Raw genomic sequence first — 19,355 nt, forward strand, 5'->3', positions numbered from 1 at the left:
TGATAATCATATTACGCTCCTTACATATACCACGTATAGTGTATACCACAAGTTAAGGGGTATGAAGTATTGGACAGTATCTGCAAGGAGCTAGATCTACCGGTTAAAGGGATGGAACAGATGGCTGCACAGACTGCAGGACGAGTGAAGAGAAGGACGAAGAGTAAGGAAACTGCTGCTGTGACGTATGCATCCCTGTCTTTTTGTCCATTTTGTCCTTTTGTCCCCGTCTTTTTTGTCTTTTTTGTCCCAATTATCTTTTTTTGTCCCTTTTGTCCCTCTTGTCCCTTTTGTCCCTTCTGTCTTTGTCTTTTTTCAGTTTTTTTTGTGCAGGGATAAAATGGACAGTGATACCCCCCCCCCCCCCCCCAGTATAGCATGGTGGCCCACTGTGCAGTTTAAATATTATATTACAGTCATAGACATAAATTTTATGATTTATGATAGATATTACTACAGTTTATTTTTAGATTATTGTTATGTAATAAACATTGTTTTTGAAGCCTGTAGTGGTGCCCCTCGGGGCCCGGGGGTTTCAAACAAAAAAGGGGCTTTTACATGAAGAAAATGAAGGATTTATGCTTACCCCCATTAAACAAGTCAAAAGATATTTGTATATAATAATATAATCCAGTTTTTTTATGAGATATATGAATGTAATGAATAATATCTATAGACACGTGAAAAATGTCAAACAGTATTATATATAATACAATAAATTAAATCAAGTGATGCAATTGGCAGAGCACAATCGTAAATCCTGAGCAATAGATATCATCTATCTTCGTAGCTCTTCTCCTCAGGTATCAGGTTGAAGGAGACATTGGATATAGGGGCGGTCCATGCCTTCTTTGCCTTTCCAGGTACACCTCTAACTGCTACTAGCACACTCCTCATTATATCCATGCTCAGGCGTGTCCTGATGTTACACATCACCTGGCTGTAGTCCTCCTTGGTTTTGGTGGCTATCAACATAGCAAGTCTCCTTATGAAACGCTTGGCCTCAGGAGCCATTCCTCCTGTAGTGGTAAATACAAGGGGGACGAATGACCCTTTCTTCAATTGTAGCACACGGTTCATGTACTGGTTTTTTTCTCATTCTCGTGCAGAGTGTAGAGCTGTGGCATGGTCTTTCCTTGATATGTAGGCGATTTAGGATTGAAAATGCGCACATCAAAGAAAGTCCTCTCAGATGTGCTCCACACGGCACACTCCTCTTGCTGATATATCGAGCCTAACCTTATCAGCATTGTAGCCCTTTAGTTGGAAGTTGGCTGATTCTATAGGTGTTAAAAGGGGCTCAATCCTAACATCCTTGGTCACCAGCCTAAGGTATTCAGCAACAGAGTCTTTCACGTTGTTATGACGGTAGTTCACATACTCTTACAGTTGAGGATATGATTGTGATCATTCTTGGCTCCACAATCGCAGGATCTAGGGGTGTTAGGGATGTCCCCACCATACCGGAGAAGTCTTGCTTGCTGTGAGCATACCCTAGCTGTTGAATGGGGAGACATGTTAGCCAAGCTCCTGACACATGCTCTTGTACCAGCTGCAGTGACTCCCTGGTGTTCTCATCCACTTCACTCATTATCTCAGCAAGCTCCTTCTTCAAGCGTAATTTTTTCCATTTCACCCTTTTGTAAAAAGGCAATAGTGAAAGGTTACGAATGGAGGTTTTTGCAGAAAAACGTGGATTTTGGAGATTGCGGTAGGTGGGTCAAATATATGTCGTGTTCCTTGCTTACTTCCGTTCGTTACCTAGCAACGAAAAAGTTGCGCGCGTGCGAGAATTGCTTGCGGAGATGTGATGTATAGATAGCCTGTGATCTATGAATGCGCGGCGCGACTGTGTTTTAATGTATATGATGCATGTAATTTGTATAATAGTACTATTAGGTAATACACCCAATTTGTACGTGGCACGTGTAGTGTATTGATGTGTATACACTATACACGAGTATAGTTTACCTTTGCTGATAATTTCTTGAATTACAGATACAAGTTAAGTTCTACGGCAATTGAACTGAATTTCAAGTGTTTCCCGTATTTGATGCATAATTTATCAATATTATTATCATGACGATTGAAGTGAGCTGATCGGAGCTTATACTTAAATTTATAGTAAATGTGGAATGGAAATCTAGCGTCCGCCAAAACGAAACAACGGGCGCAATTCTTGTTTAACTAACTTGAGGCTGTCTACTCTGCCCTTTATCTTAACTAACGTTTTTGACACCACTTGGGGTACCAAATTTTGGGCTCTAAAACTCCTATTTCTTGGCCTATTTTTAATTTTTTCATGCTGATTTGGAGGCCATTAAAGCATTTGACCCAGTCAAAAAAGATTCAGTTGTATATCTTTGACGGTTTTTGAAGAAATTCGCGTTAAAGTTGATGCCGTGGTGTCAGTAAAATGGCACAGATAAATATATATATATCGTCTCGCTTTATATATAGTAAGATTTTATCCAACTTCATCAGGGATGTCTCCTGGTGATAGATAAGATCGGACAGATGTCTTTTTTTCTGGTAACATATTGAGTCGGACAAGAGTCGCTGTCGGACAGATGTCCTTTTAACTGCATCATGCATATCACCGCACAGGCTGCGCTACGGTGTCCGGTCGTTTAACTTTCGATTCAAATAATTGACAACGGCATCGTTAATTGTAATTAATTACGGTCGATGGAAATCTAGCGTCCGCTAACCGGCGCAATTCTTGTTTATTTTTTTATGCTGATTTGGAGGCCATTAAAGCATTTGACCCAGTCAAAAAAGATTCAGTTGTATATCTTTGACGGTTTTTGAAGAAATTCGCGTTAAAGTTGATGCCGTGGTGTCAGTAAAATGGCACAGATAAATATATATATATCGTCTCGCTTTATATATAGTAAGATTTTATCCAACTTCATCAGGGATGTCTCCTGGTGATAGATAAGGTCGGTGTTAGGGACGTGTGTAGCATCTCAGAACTAGAAGTTAAAGTGAACCCCAGTATGCTGTTTCAGTTGTAATTAGATTGGTTAATATGTGGATTAATATGGTAGATAAACCATGTAAATTTGCAAATATTCACCTTGAATTAAGTGATCACTTATATGATTAAGATCTGATTCGAGAGGTTTGCAGAGCCATGCAGCCATTGGTCAGAAGGACATTTACTGTTATTAGAATTATTTATAAAGAAATTATTGGATTAATAGAGTTATTGAATTCATCAATTAGTGGAACGATATTTTAACCAGTTTTAAAAACCTGTATTTGTATTATTAAACCTGTTTGTTTGCAATAACCTGTTTGCAATAACCTGTTTGTTTGCAACTCTCCTGGATAACGCGTGGACCGCCTCTTCCACTGGAGCTCCTCTTCCACAGAACACCTAGACTACAAAAGATGAACACACAAGATTCTCACTGCCTTTAGCCTTTTCCCGAACGCCTCTCCTATGATTGGTTTTCCTTACACGGCCCGGGGTGTTAGTATGCTGCGCTCTCTCCCACGTCACTAGTTTCATAAATAGGTTTGTAATCCTTTATTTTAAATCATTGACCTTAGTATTTTGTTCCTAAGACTGTATCAATATCATGCATAATTAGGTTAAGATTAAATCCATGAGTTCAAGTTCTGTGTATAATATGCGGGTAAACTACTTATCCGTTGTTCTCACCAGATTTTCCTAACGTCATGCCAGATCATTGCAATTGGTTCCCGTCGCTTCTGTTGAATTCCTAATAGGCTAGGAAGTTTGTTCCTCGAGGTAGAGCGTTTATAATTATTAAACTATTAATAAGATGTTGTTCATTGCAATGTTATTTCCAATTATTGATTCACATTGTTCGTAATACTAAAGTCATTCCCGATAGGTTAGTAATTAAATTCTAATAGGTTTATACCTTTCCTAGGTAATATTGTGGTGAGCCTATCCTACCTGTTTGCTTGTCCTAACCTTAGCAGTACCTACATTATTACCTCGTAAGTCATTTGAGCATTTATTGATAAGTTCTTACATATTTCGTATTCTACAGTTCACTCTATTTTAACTTTATCTTGTTTAATTTTATCCTAGTTAGTATATTATTGTCATTAATTAATCCGTCATTTGCTAATAATTTGTCCCTTTCTAGGACATTCCCCTCCCACGGATTCTGCCCTCGTTGGCAGCATTGAAGGAACGTAGCCATGATATAGCAGCTACCCGTCCACTGTACTAGAGAGAGAGAGGGAGCCAGCCATCCCGTTATAATACACACCAGTTCCCATTGATCACCCAGCTACCCAACTGATTTAGGGTAACGGACTTTACCATGAGATTGAACACTTATTTTATGTACTATTGGATTGGTCTTGCATTATTTTACAATCCTTATTCACTTGTTTTAATTGGTTATCTTCCAGATATAAATTCATCTAAAAATTCGAAGTTAAAACTCTAGACATAAATTAACCTGAAAGTTCGAAGTCCATAGTTATAACATAAATTCCTGTCATAATCTACACTTATACACATGAGAGTTTGGGTTTGAACTGTGCCCTGAGTGAGTCTCAAACCGGGAGGTATTCCATAATATCGGAACCTGAATATCCATACTCTAGTTAAAAGGAGCCCATTATACGTAGTTAAATTAATACCATCACAATTTAATGAAATATAATAAATAAATAATCTCTAGAAGTCATGGAAAATTAGAGCATTAAATAGGCTGTTAAGTAAGTTGTCGTGCTGAAATCCGAGTACGCCTCTTAACAATGTAGCCCTAATGCGGCTCTCTCTGTACAAATTTTGGTAGCAAAATTTCAAAAAATCTGGAAGAGACGCCAAACTTTAGTTTGCTTGTTTTTTGTTGTTATTGCACCGTTAGTGCAATTTGTTTATTTACATTGATAGTAGTTGTTGCAGCCATCACCATAAAATGATGAAGCCACAACTGAGAAGTTTTGAAGTGGAGATAATGGTTTAGTGTAGAAGTGGAAAAGAATAAATATAAGATATTGTGGGGTAGATATGATGAGGATATTTGGGCAAGAGGGATGAAGTGGAGATTTGGGAAGAGATTTGGTAAATGAGATGACGATGTGATGAGGATGTGAAAGGGAATTGTGATGAGAAATATCATAGGTAATATACGGCCGTATAATTGGGTAAATATGGGAATGATGAGAGGAGATGTATGATAAAGTTGAGAAGATTACGGGATATTATGAGATGTTGAAATGTGAGACAAGTATATTATGGGGAGATATATTAAACTGCAGTATAAACTATTAGCCGGCTAAAGGGATACGGGGTTCAGAGGATGTTGTGAAACCACCGCCATCGCTGAGGCTTGAGCTCGTCTTGACCACAAGTTCGATCTTATGTATGCCAAGAGAGCCTTACGTAGGAGAAGGTATGGAAGAGCGGGAGTTCTCTGAGGTTAGGGAGGATCTGGTTACCTGGGGACCTCAGGCTATTATATTTATGTTCATAATCATAGAGATTCGGCGGAATGACAGGCTGAGCGCGGCCCAGTAAGGATCTGGCTGCTCTGGAGAAAGACTACGAAGAGGTTGGAGTCGACTCTGTTGACGGTGAAGGTGAAGAAGAAGGTGGAGAGTACTAAAAACCCTGAAGAACTTTTGAACCACTTTTTCTAAAAAGAAATCTGTAAAAATTTCTGTAAAATTGTTATGAATTGATACTAATACTAATATGGTTGATTCAAATCAATTAATATCATTCTTAATCAATAATCATGATACTAGTGTTTTACTTTGCTTCAAATCAATTAATCATCATTCGATATTTTTTCCTCGAGTTGGAAACTTTAATCTTTTGTGTCGGTTAATTTGGTGACGGTTCAGATTGGTCCATGGCTCAGTGGTTGATGATTTGTTGTAGGTTTATAACCTACCAGGACGCGCGCCGAGTTGGACTCGTCGACGGTCCCTATTATTTGAAACAAATATTTTACGAGCATCACCCGTTAAATGATTTGGTGTAACTGTAAGCTACAGTCAGATTTGTAGTTATTCACGTATGATATTTAAAGTTACGGGTATTAAACGTAATTGGATTATCAATAATAATGAGCCTATACTAGAATTTTTTAATGATTATCTAGAGTCTGATAGGGCTCGTAAAATTCAGACTTATGATTTTTCTACTCTCTACACTAATCTTAAACATGATGAAATTAAGACTGCTCTTAAAGATGTTGTTAAATTAGCGTATAAACATAGCAAATGTAACTATATTTCTATATATAACAGTGGCTTTGCGTGGGTTAAGAATCCTCGTGAAAGTACCTTTTGATTTAATGTTGATTCATTGATTGAAAGTATTGATTTTATTTTAGATAATGCTTACTTTAGTATGGGGAATAAGATATTCAAACAGATCATTGGAGTACCTATCGGGGTGAACCCTGGGCCCTTCATTGCTAACTTAACACTATTTTATTATGAGTATAAATATTTAGATAAGCTGTATAAGACGGATTATTTTAGTGCTAAGCGACTTAATAATACGTTTAGATTAATAGATGTTATCACTATTGTTAATTCTGACGGCGTTTTCCAGGAACACGTTAATACGATTTATCCTGATAGTTTGAAATTAAATAAGGAAAATGAGGTTGATACCAAGGCTCATGTTTTAGATTTGGATATATCAGCAAAATGAAAACATCGAAGACGAATGGCCTAATTTTATGTTATTTTGTATAACAGGACTAAGAAAATCAAAGCGTAACATAAACCAAAATGCCGATAATAACCTTGTCTCTACATCTTAGATTATATGCACACACTTATGCATCACTCAATAAACATCGCATATCTCATAAATTACACTGCCAACATTGGACATTTTTTATTATCGCCGCGTATTTCAAATCAAGTTACAAATTCTACAAATTTTGAAGTGCTCAGTCTTGTTTTACTTTTTTAATCATTACCTATTAACCATTGGAAAATAAAACTTTAAGTTATAAACCTTCCTTGCATACTTTACCGGTAGAGTCTAAATTGAATACTTTATCGAGATGGGTGGTATGGTAGAAGGTATCGTAGCTGACATAAGCCACCGAAGGTCGCCTATATACCAAGTGGGGGGGGGGGGGGGGGGGGCTAGAGATAAATCTTAAGCTGTACTTTAGGCATTCAAGTATCTCTCTAGTAGAGCAGTTGAGATCGTTCATTGCCCGGTACGACTACGAGTTGGACAGACAACCAGTTGTAAAAGAAAATGTGGAGGTAGAAGAAGACGATTAGATTACTGCTGGTACCTTCGTTTTGGCAAGTCCGGTGTAACGTTACACTGGTGTGGTATTACATCATGCTAGATGCTGGGGTGAAGAGCTTTATTGTTATTCTTATTTGGCCTGTTTCACTCTGTTATGTTTATGCCCTACATTTTGTACCTTGTATTAGTAGTGGGCATTGGTTTGGTTGTACGCTATTTCAGTTGTTTTAGTTTCTATAAAGTTATAGCTAACGTCTCATATTTTTACTTTTTACTTAACTTTAAATTATTTTTATTAGGAAAAAGCTTGAGGAAAGATGACAGTTGCATGCATAAAACTAGTTTAAGTCACCAATGCACAATCTGAAGTTTGTGCACCTCAACTAAGCCTTTCACTTGTTATAACTGTGATGGAGACACATCTCATAACAATGCATAACAATTTAACTTGGTCCAAATAAAAAAAAGCTTCGTTCACGTTCCTAGTCCTGACACAAAAGTCATGGATCGGGGAAAAAATGTATATTACAATAAATGTAAAAAGTATTCTGAAAAAACATACAATGAATATCAATAATTACTGAATCGCAGTCTCTTTCTTTTATTTTTTATTAAAACATTGAAAGTTGTTTAGAACATTGAAATTTTAAATATCAAAAGTTTAATTATAGATTGTAAATTTATAGATTCGTCCGGGTTTTTGAGTTGTTATTTTTTCTATCACATCCCGATAAAACACCATGTTAAGATAGTGTTTTGTACCGTAGAACCATTCCAGTCCACAACAAGTTTAGATGCTCATATTAACAGCAAACAGGAGAACGACGAGGAAAATTAAGCTGACTTTCAGGGCTGCTGCATCAGAGTAGTTCTGGTTGTCTCCCTGTTCACTTTCATCATCTTCTTCACTTGTCTCTTCTTCTGAAGGGGAAATTTAATTTAGTAAAAGATACCTTCATTCTGGAAAGATATCGGCATGATCTATTTTATATGGCTTTGACTAATCATTGCAAGACCACGAACAGACACAAATCTTATATTTATTTTTAGGAACTATAAACAAGTAATTACAACTATTCGATTATCCTAGTTCGCTTGACTCCCGTACGTTAAACAGTTCATTTTTCTTTCAATGTTAAAAAATTTAATTAAATGGGTAAGATAAAATCGAATGCAACCGACAAAATACTGGCACTGAAAAATTATTCATCATCCTGATGGACGATTCTTCTATTCAAAGGTGGAGCCTGATATAATAAAGTTTTTAGGACACACGTAGAAAATAGGTATCATTATTCTGAGTCACTCAGAATCTGAGTGTGCGACAAAGTTTACCAAATCTCGCCTTATAACCGTCGAATCCCTGCTCTTTAACCAATGATGTTTTATGATTGTTAGATTGATCTAATTAGTAATCTACTACATTTCAGAATAAGGAATACTATACTGTTAACTATAGGCAGCTATAGTTAACAGATTCACAAAAATGTAAACTTGTAGTTGTAACATTATAGCGCATAACAACAATAAAGTTTCTGTGTTGAGAACTTCTGAACATGCTTGGTTGATATTTTTGTATGTGTACAAATAATCTCAACTTCCAATGAACATGTCCATTAATATAAATAGAAAGTCCTGGCTACCCGACAGTTTTGCACGAAACTACCGACAATCCCCCCTCCATCCGTCGATGAACGTCATAACTTATTTGGTATAATATCTACTCGACTGAAAAATTGTCTTTGGCGAGTATGATCCGTGTTTCCAGTGTCAGATGTAGCGATGTCATTATGTCATAGTATTATGTTGCAAACAGTAAATTAAATAATTAATAATAACAAAGAAACATGTTCTAGTATTGTACAGGAACTGAATGATTGAACTTTCTAAACTAAATTCACTGGATCCTATGATAAGTTTAATTTTGTTTTAACAGAAGGATGTAGCAAGTTATCTTAGATATAAAGTTAAAACAGCAGAGCATCATTTATGGGCAGTTATAAATACCCACCAAGTCCTAAGAAACCGCATCAGAACATCTAGATTAATCCATGTTAACTGTCGTAGTAATTTAAGCAGTGTGTTTTACCCATTATAATTTTTGTTATTTTATTAACAGACCCGATCTCGTTAAAACAAATGAAAACTGATCGAATTACCTGGACAGCTTTGGGTGTTGCAACTCTGAGATTCTGAAGATTCTCCTGAACAACTAGCACCTCCGTGTGCAGGAGAAGGATTTGTACAAGTCCTGCTTCTTGTTTGTGTTCCTCCCTCGCAAGTCTTTGAGCAGGTAGACCATGAGCCGTCTGAACTCCAACCTCCGTTAATTGCTTCTAGTTCAAGAGAAATGTAATAACAAAATTATCCACAATCTCAATTATAACTTGGTATAAGGCACGTATTTTATTATTTATGCACTGTTTCTACGTTTAATCCCGGGTTACCACATATTTCGATTTGCGTGATTGATCATCATGATGCATCAAAACATCTAGATTAATCCATGATAACTGTCGTAGTAATATGAGCAGTGTGTTTTACTCATTATCATTTCTTTATTTATTGTTCTGAGATGAAATTGGACATTTGATTTTTACGATTCTATATAGTATAACAGATCAAGTCTGTTACGATCCTATTTACGACTAGCCAGGTGTGGCTAGGGTGAAGGCGATATAAATATCCTGGTCCACGAGATAATAATAGAACTATTTCACGGCCTACAAGCTACGGCACAGGTCACGTGGTGTGCTTTCATCATGACAAAAGGAGAGAAGGAACTCATAAAGCGGAAAATAGAGTGTACTGTGTAGAGACGATAAATATATAGGCCTTATCAGGAACATGGATGCTGAAAGTCCTTCTGGTAACAACTATCGAGAAATAACCAGAGCAATCACAGGAATTACTATCTCATGTTCGAGAAAAGGAATATCAACCAGATGAAGGAGACAATTCACCGAGCTGAGGCAGAAAGGAACACATGATATCGATTGTCGAGGGAGGAGCTGATTGGAGAGAGAACAGGAGTGATAACTATGGGCCTAACCGAAAGACATGGATGATTTAAGACCTTCAGTCACCAGGGTTAACGCTAAAAATACGCCTTATCAACAAACTATGAAGCACAATGCACATGCTTTTATACTGTGTAAACTCTGCAAAATAAATCAGTAATTGATAAAATTATGACCACTTTATTAGGTTATAAATAACAATATGCCAACTAGCCTATATCCCATATCCTATATATGTTTTATGTTATGTTAAATAGCACACTTGAAATTTAGACAGAAAACACGTAATCAAGAGCTTACGAGAGAATATCAGCAAGTTGGCTTATTTATGAATTAAAGTTAGTGTTGCTTTGTTAAACCAATGCTTGTTGTTATTAGTCACCTGGTTGTGGTCCGTAGTAATCAGATGCCGTGTCATAGGAAGTGAACTCTATCTTTGCTACGTCTCTGTTCCAGTACGTGCTCCAGTAATTGGCGTTACCACACGTTGAATCAGAGAGCAGTATGTTGAGCACCTCTACCTCGTTACAGTGTATCACTACTCTGACATCTGCAGTTTTGGTTAGAGTGATACGCCACACAGCTGCAGTGATACGCCACACAGCTGCAGAGTGGGGATTAACAGAGAAGTAAGCGTAGGATGAGCTGCAGTAGTTGAGTAAGTATCGTGCAGCGTTGAAGTAGATCATGACTCCTCCTGCTCCCTCTCCCCCAGCAGAGTAGAAGTTAACCATCACGATATCTTGACTCCCACGCTCACTATCAGTCCTAATTTCTAAAGGTGTCGACTCAAGATCCCACTCTATTTCCACGTCACGTACGACTGGTAACTCACCTGTTAATTGTATGTTTAACTCATGACTATAAAGTAATTGTAAGAATGTCGCCCATAGTTTTTTCTCAGAATTTAAGGGCCCGACCATACTATGACTGTTTTCACCATGACTGTTGTCATGGTGCGGTCAGATGTAATGACCATAGGTACGTAGTGTGTTTATAGGGCGTGCCAAGGATACGTGACAACTCCTCAGGCACGTCACGCGTGGCTTTTCAAAAGCCGTGCCTAGCCAAAAATCCGTGCCTGACGTGACTGCAGCTCTGCAGGCACAGTCTATTCAGTACTCTTGCCAACTGTCATGGATAACGTGACGTCACGATTACCTAATAAGGTCAATATTTTGCGTGATATGGACATTGGCAGCGCAGAGTGCAAAGATAGTACTATAGTACAGCTACAGATCGTCTGAAAAATCGATCTACGGACACAAAAAGCTTCCAAAGGATTTATGACGTTATTAGGCTGACTAACTGTTCCAAAATTTTCCACATGTCTTAAAGCCACTTTTGCTACTTTTGCCACTTTTTACCACCTTTCTTGTTTGTCAAATATCTTCAGCTATGAACATCGTAGAAGGTTACAAATTAATCGAGGGTGTTTATCTTATCGACGAGAAGAACTTTTGTCCGAAAAATGTTCACGTCAGACAATCAGATAATTTGATAATTACTAATTAGCTAATTATCTAATTACCAAAAATTATATAAATGTTTACGTATTGGCTCGAGAATTTTTTGAGACTTGACAAAATTTTGAAAATTTGAAAATATAATTTTTTTATAAGTTTTTTTGAAGCTCAGACCATGGTTTGGTTGCCGAACCGCATCATACCGAATTGGTCCCCATTGGGAATCAAACCCCAGTCGTCCGCGTGAGAAGCAAATGTATTAAAACCACTAAACCACCCGGCCGACGTGACAGCACTCACTTTTAAGCTTTTTACTATTTTATCCCAATTGTCAAAGTATGTTTACTTGATAAACAGGAATTAACCATTAAACAGGAATTAAACAGGAATTAAACATGAAATGACCAAAGAGAACACTAACGAACTCGTCTTGAATATCTCAATCATTAGAGTATAATTTGACTTGATCCAATTATTTCGAATAAGTAATAACTAAAATATGCGATATTGAACGTTGATTCGAAAAAAATTGAAATAATTTAATTAAATTTGATGTACACGCCGATAAAGTTATGACAGTAAGTCGTTTTCATAAAAAGTGGGGAAATTTGGTTTTCATGAATACCAACTAGTAATTAATAATTTTGATACATCTCCAGTTGTGAGTATGGTAGGAGGTTTCATTTTTATTATAATCGAAAAATTGGTTGCTACTTGGATAATAAGCAAATTAATCAATTAGCTTATTATTCAATCAGTACAGTGGTTGTACTTTTATAGCAATTGCTTAGTAATCGATTAGTAAGTCATATCAGAAAAAGTATTTAAATAATAAATCAATTGTTAACTGAAACGTTTGGGTGGTAACGTTTAGCCTCCCGTGTCCATAATTATAATATGACTAGTAAAGATTTTACCATATAAAATGTTACCATAGACTGATGACCACAGTAGGATCGTCAAAATGATGATCGTTATCATCATGACGTTTTACCACTCACTTACAACTTGATAAAAATGAAACAACTAATATTTGATCATCATTTATCATTTATAATGTACTTATTATTTTATACACTAGTATAAGAATAATAAAAAGTTATATCAGGGAAATCTTAACATATTTCTGGAAATTTTAGTATATTTTAAGTCGATTCTCCCGTTCAATTTCGGGTCTAAGATCGTCAAACTAGTGCAGATTGCAGAATCAAGCAAGTTAAGTAATTTTGTATATGTATTAAATTGAATGTGCTTTTTATAAAAAGTAAATATACTTAAAATGTGTGCCTATTTTGATATTTCATCCCTAGCTTAGCAGACGTAAATAAAACAACGTAAATAAAACAACGTAAATAAAACAACGTAAATAAAACAACGTAAATAAAACTTCGTAAATAAAACAACGTAAATAAAACAAAGTAAATAAAACAACGTAAATAAAACAAAATAAATAAAACAACGTAAATAAAACAGCGTAAATAAAACAACGTAAATAAAACAACGTATATAAAACAACGTAAATAAAATAAAATAAAGAAAAAAAACAAAGATAAAACAACGTAAATAAAACAACGTAAATAATAACAACGTAAATAAAAAAACGTAAATAAAACAACGTAAATAAAACAATGTAAATAAAACAACGTAAATAAAACAACGTAAATAAAACAACGTAAATAAAACAACGTAAATAAAATAACGTAAATAAAACAACGTAAATAAAAAAACGTAAATAAAACAATGTAAATAAAACAATGTAAATATAGGAGGCCCAGCTGCAGAAAATCCTGTCTATGTCGAGTCAGATCATATTTTCAAGCCAAATGATCTATAAGGTGGAATTTGTGAAAACGATTTTATGGTTAATGTCAGTCTGCGATCCAAGACATTTATACTGGACCTCCAGGGATCATTATTTCAATAAAGCACCGCCATCATTCAATTTGATAATTGGAGAAGCAAGAAATAGATAAACAAACTCGGTCTTAACCTCAATGATTAGTTTGTGCAAGGGCCGTCAATAATAATAATAGAGTGGAAAATGAACATATATGCAACGATAAAAATGCAAATTCGATAAATCTTGGAATTTTTATCTAAAAATAAAGTTGCGACGAATTACTCATTATAATTGTTAGGCTGCAGGCTTGGCTACCCTGTTCTCATAGAATAATCCATATCCATAACCTTCTAGAATATTCTGAAATATTTATTTTACTTTTAGTTCAGGAACGGTCATCAAAATTAGTTTTTAACAAGGTCGATTATATTTTGTTAAATTTCTAGCTTACTCTCAGAAAATTAATCTGGCTTTCTATGGGAGGTAATTAGAATTACACTTACATTCACATTCTCAGATTCAAATAAAAAGCATGCGAGATCACCTGGTCAAATGAGCGGGAAACGGAGAACATGAAGCTCTGGTGACGTTATAGTCACGTGACCTCAGGCTCATAATCACGTGACCTCCGACCCGATGAATTGGGTTTTGTCTTGGTCAGCTCCCTCTTACTGATATCTGGATAATATCCGGTTGGAAGAGACAAGGACAAATGAAACAAGGAAGTTAGGAGTAAGGGCAGATTTTCGGCGTCAACGCCATCTTCAGGCTAAAATTGGTATAAATGTTAGTATATAATTATAAATGCTTCTATACTAGTTAAAATGCTAAATTGAAATTACATACACTGAATACAGGTTACATCAAATGGTATTATATAATACATTGAAAATGGTGATGTACACACGTTTTACACTCTGTCCAAGTACATAATATCTACTGAACATAAGGGTCGTGTGCTATTTGTTTAAATTTGTCTCTGAATATGTTGTAAAAGAAATCCCTTAAGCTTCTCGCACTCTTCTTTGTTATTGATACTAGGTTTAAATAAATTAATGTAGTAAGCTTCTGTCACTTTTCGTTTAATGGTGCTATATAAGTTAATTTCTAAAATATCGAAAGAAATGTCTGGTTCTAAGTTATTGTGAAACTCTGAATAATGAGCAGCCAACGCATTATCAGGATAGGTTAAAGGCCTGTTGACTGCTCTTCGATGCTCTGAAAATCTATCGTGTGCTGTTCTACTCGTTTCCCCTATATATAGCTCTTGACATAATTTACACGTGACTTTGTATATGACACATTTTGGTTTGCAGTCGTGATTTGTTGTGATGAGTGGACATATGACACAGTTTGGTATGGTGCAGTGTGGTTTGTCGTGTGGTCGTGATGAACATAAGATATCTGAGAGTTTCTTACCAGGTGAGAGGGCAAATTGAGTGACTTCTTTGGAAAATGGCTCGTTGATGAATGGTAGAGTGCATGTTACGTGATCGGTATCTTGTATGTGCGATGATGAAGGGTTGTGTCGTGTTGAAGGTGAGAGAGGGTGAAGTCGTCCTGTTTGGTTTATACGTCGTGGGTCTTGGTAACCGTTGTTGACCAACAAGTTGTCTACTATCTTCATGGACTCTTCTTTATACTCTGGTGTTGATGAGCAATAAGCAGCCGTTTTGTAGAAGTTCTTGATGGTGGCTACTTTTGTTCCCTCATTGTGGTGGCTGTTTAATAAAACAAAAGTTAATAAAACAAAAGTTAAATTTATTACCAATTATTCAATCAATACATATCATAAATTCTAATATTGGAAACACAATGCAAAATGGATGTCTTAAACTATAATTTCGTTGTGACTAATAATCTATTGACTTTCAAAGTTGAATTTTAGTTAGGTATGAAATGCCACCACATCATAGTTAGGGTAAAATGTTATTTTTAAATTTTAAAATTGAGAAGATTGCTCTATGGCTTAAAATTTAAAATTCTAGCAAAAGATATCTTATTTTTAAATAGTTGGTTACATTTTATGACAGTACTGGCATGACTAGTTTTATTGTGGCTGGTAAAAGGACCCAGTTGCCTGTAAGGGCTTTACTGAACCCCAGGGGACCACAATGTGATAAGATCAGGCCAGATGTTTCTATGTAGAGCAATTTATTTATTTTGGAGCTATGGTTATATGATATTGCTGGTGGTCATGTTTAAAGGTCAGTTTATCCTTGTGTGCTAATTATCCATCCAGATGGTTAGTGATGTGGGTAAATCATGCCCTTCTACGATATATAATGTTTGACCATAAATTTGTTTTTACCACATAAACTGTGGCACTAATGTCAATTAACAATATTTACATTCATTGATATTTAAAGCGTGTTTTTCCCCAGCACTACTACACAACAAAAACCTGTCGGCCCACCGAGGAAACACGGTCGCAGAACAAAGAGCCCAATTGTGCTCTTCTATTCTGTGATCGTGTGTATCTACTATAAACTAGCTAAATATACTAAGAAAATTTAATGGAATCATTACAGTCGTTTGATAAGTTCACGTGTCAAAGTAATGTTCATGGTGATCATATTTTTGGATCCCCGGTGGGCAAACACTCGTCCGAAAGGTCAAGGCAAACCTGTCGATGTTTCACCATACGAAGTAAGGCGATTTGAACATAAACTCAGCTTACAACTCAACCCATGGGACGAGACGTCGTGAGCCTCAAAATTCTTCAAAATATATAGCACATACCTAGTTAGCAAACACTAAACACAACATACATACATACGATACCAAATAATGTATAATGCCATTACTACATTCGAAAGAAAAATATCTGCTATCTAATTTAAAAAATTGAAGAATAAACCTGAAGAAAGTAGAAGGAGAGGGGTTTGGGAGAGGCAGAGTAGGAAAACAACAGGATCCTGTGCCGCAGGATTTTAAAATTTGTTGTATGATGATTCGTTTTGTTTTGTCTCTTAGATTAATATAGGTCTGATACCCTTGTCATGGTTCTTTGCAATAACACCGTGTTGGCGTGCAGTGTGATATTATTTTTCTGCTTCTTTCTGTAGAATTTGTGGTGTAGTGTTCCCTGCTCGTCTATCTTTATCTGGGTGTCGAGGAATGGGGTGAAATCCTGACGGCTTTCCGGATAGTCAATTTCCCACTTGAGCAACTGGTCTGGGTCCTCGTTTGAAATGGACTCCATTATCCTCAGAGCTTCTTCTTTGGAGCTAGCTAGACTCCCGGCATCATCCACGTATCTCCGGTAGAATGAGATGTGTAAATCAGTGTAAATCGATCTTCTTTCGAACATATATACTCGCACTATCGCTCCAATTGGTGATGGTTGGCACCCCATGAAGAGACCAATTTTCTGGAGGTAGAGTCTTGAGTGATATGGATTTTTAAACAGGATTAAACATAAAATTACCAGAGAGAACACTAACGGACTCGTCTTGGCTATACAAGAATGAATAAATGAATAAATAAAATTATCAAAACTGAATCATTTAAAAATAGTAAAATTTAACCGTTTACAATTTCACGAAAATAAAAGAAGATCGTCTATAATAATTTAAGGTAATACAATAAATAAAGTTCGAGTACTACATCTGTTTGCGAGGGTTAAGGGACGTTTTAGGAGGATTACGTAGATTTGAGGAGTCTGTAAGGTACTTCCCGAACTCTTTTATATGGGGTGAGTTCATTATTGCTCCATATTCTTTTAGCATCAACAGGCTTTTGAGGTTGTCAGAGAGGTTGGACCTGAGTTGATGGTAGTAGGGGCACTCAGTTAAGATGTGGTCTTCGGTTTCTAGAATAGGAGTTTCAAAGAAAGGGAGCTTCATATTCACACCTGGTAAGAAACTCTCAGATATCTTATGTTCATCACGACCACACGACAAACCACACTGCACCATACCAAACTGTGTTATATGTCCACTCATCACAACAAATCACGACTGCAAACCAAAATCAAAAATGTGTCATATACAAAGTCACGTGTAAATTATGTCAAGAGCTATATATAGGGGAAACGAGTAGAACAGCACACGATAGATTTTCAGAGCATCGAAGAGCAGTCAACAGGCCTTTAACCTATCCTGATAATGCGTTGGCTGCTCATTATTCAGAGTTTCACAATAACTTAGAACCAGACATTTCTTTCGATATTTTAGAAATTAACTTATATAGCACCATTAAACGAAAAGTGACAGAAGCTTACTACATTAATTTATTTAAACCTAGTATCAATAACAAAGAAGAGTGCGAGAAGCTTAAGGGATTTCTTTTACAACATATTCAGAGACAAATTTAAACAAATAGCACACGGCCCTTATGTTCAGTAGATATTATGTACTTGGACAGAGTGTAAAACGTGTGTACATCACCATTTTCAATGTATTATATAATACCATTTGATGTAACCTGTATTCAGTGTATGTAATTTCAATTTAGCATTTTAACTAGTATAGAAGCATTTATAATTATATACTAACATTTATACCAATTTTAGCCTGAAGATGGCGTTGACGCCGAAAATTTGCCCTTACTCCTAACTTTCTTGTTTCATTTGTCCTTGTCTCTTCCAACCGGATATTATCCAGATATCAGTATTTCAATCATGAGACTAATAAACAGCGAACTACTCCGATATTTGAAGCTCCCTCTTACCTGACCTTAATTGAGGTGACGAACGACACCTCGTTAATTCTATAAATGTCTGGAAAGCTGCAAATTTTCACATTCCCAGCACTTAAGATTCTTAAGGAGTTGTGCAAGATAACGATACATAGAGGCCGCAGAATTACGAGGACTACCAGATCCTCGTGGAACTTTCTAGAACTTAAGCGATCCATGATATCACGACAGGCCATACTATAATACAAGTACTACTGGCATCTGTTGATTTTAGATTTTAGGTTTCAGATTTCAGATTTCAGATTTTATAGATTTCAGATTTCAGATTTCAGATTTCAGATATCAGATTTCAGATTTCAGATTTCAGATTTCAGATTTCAGATTTCAGATTTCAGATGGCTGCATCATGCATCAGGTATTTACTCTCATTGCAACTTCTTTTTCTTTTCTTCTTATTCAGGGATGTTAGATAGTGATGTTATTTATTATCTCGCAACATTATGGTTGTGTACTGACAGCTGATCAACTCACCTACTTATCAATCCAACTCTGTATATTATTCGTCACTGATTGGGTGACGTGATCTGCAGATCACCGTGAGACCCCGTATCTCATGGGACCTAGTGGTTAGTGTTAAGCACACGTGTAGCATTTAGAAGTTAATTGGAAGTAAAAATTATATTCTTATAGCTTCCAGATCAAAGTTAAATTTATAATATCTGTGCACGAGACCGACTGGTGTGCGACTAGAATTTTTATTGATAACAGTAAATTATTTGCAAATAAACTCAGCTGACCCAGAATTCTCGCGCACTAAATTAGATTTATCAGAGGCATGAAGTCTCCGGAAAAATTTCTTAAGTCGATAATTGCAAGAGAATATCCTGTCCTAAAATGTATCTTGTACTATAGGGCCTGTCATGATATCATGGATCGCTTAAGTTCCACGAGGATCTTGTAGTCCTCATAATTCTGCGGCCTCTATGGATCGTCATCTTGCACAAATCTTTAAGACCCTTGTGAGTTTGGCATGTGAAAATTAGCAGCCTTCAAGACATGAATTGGGCTAGCAAGGTGTCGTACGTCACCTCAAGATCGGGTGACAGGGGGCTGACCAGGCCAGAACCCAGTTGATTGGGTCTGAGGTCAAGTGATTATGAGCC

General features: G+C 36.3%; 1 long non-coding RNA gene across 1 annotated transcript; it reads left to right on the forward strand.

Moving 5' to 3' along the window:
- Positions 1-3,422: 3,422 nt before the first annotated feature.
- LOC134811844 (uncharacterized) lies at positions 3,423-4,352 on the forward strand. The gene is made up of 4 exons (XR_010159859.1): positions 3,423-3,523; positions 3,674-3,760; positions 3,906-3,975; positions 4,128-4,352. It is a non-coding gene; the product is annotated as an uncharacterized LOC134811844 (long non-coding RNA).
- Positions 4,353-19,355: the final 15,003 nt, after the last annotated feature.

The sequence above is a fragment of the Bolinopsis microptera genome, chromosome 2 (assembly GCF_026151205.1).
Source record: "Bolinopsis microptera isolate Bmic1 chromosome 2, MBARI_Bmic_1.0, whole genome shotgun sequence".
NCBI classification, from domain to species: Eukaryota; Metazoa; Ctenophora; class Tentaculata; order Lobata; family Bolinopsidae; genus Bolinopsis; species Bolinopsis microptera.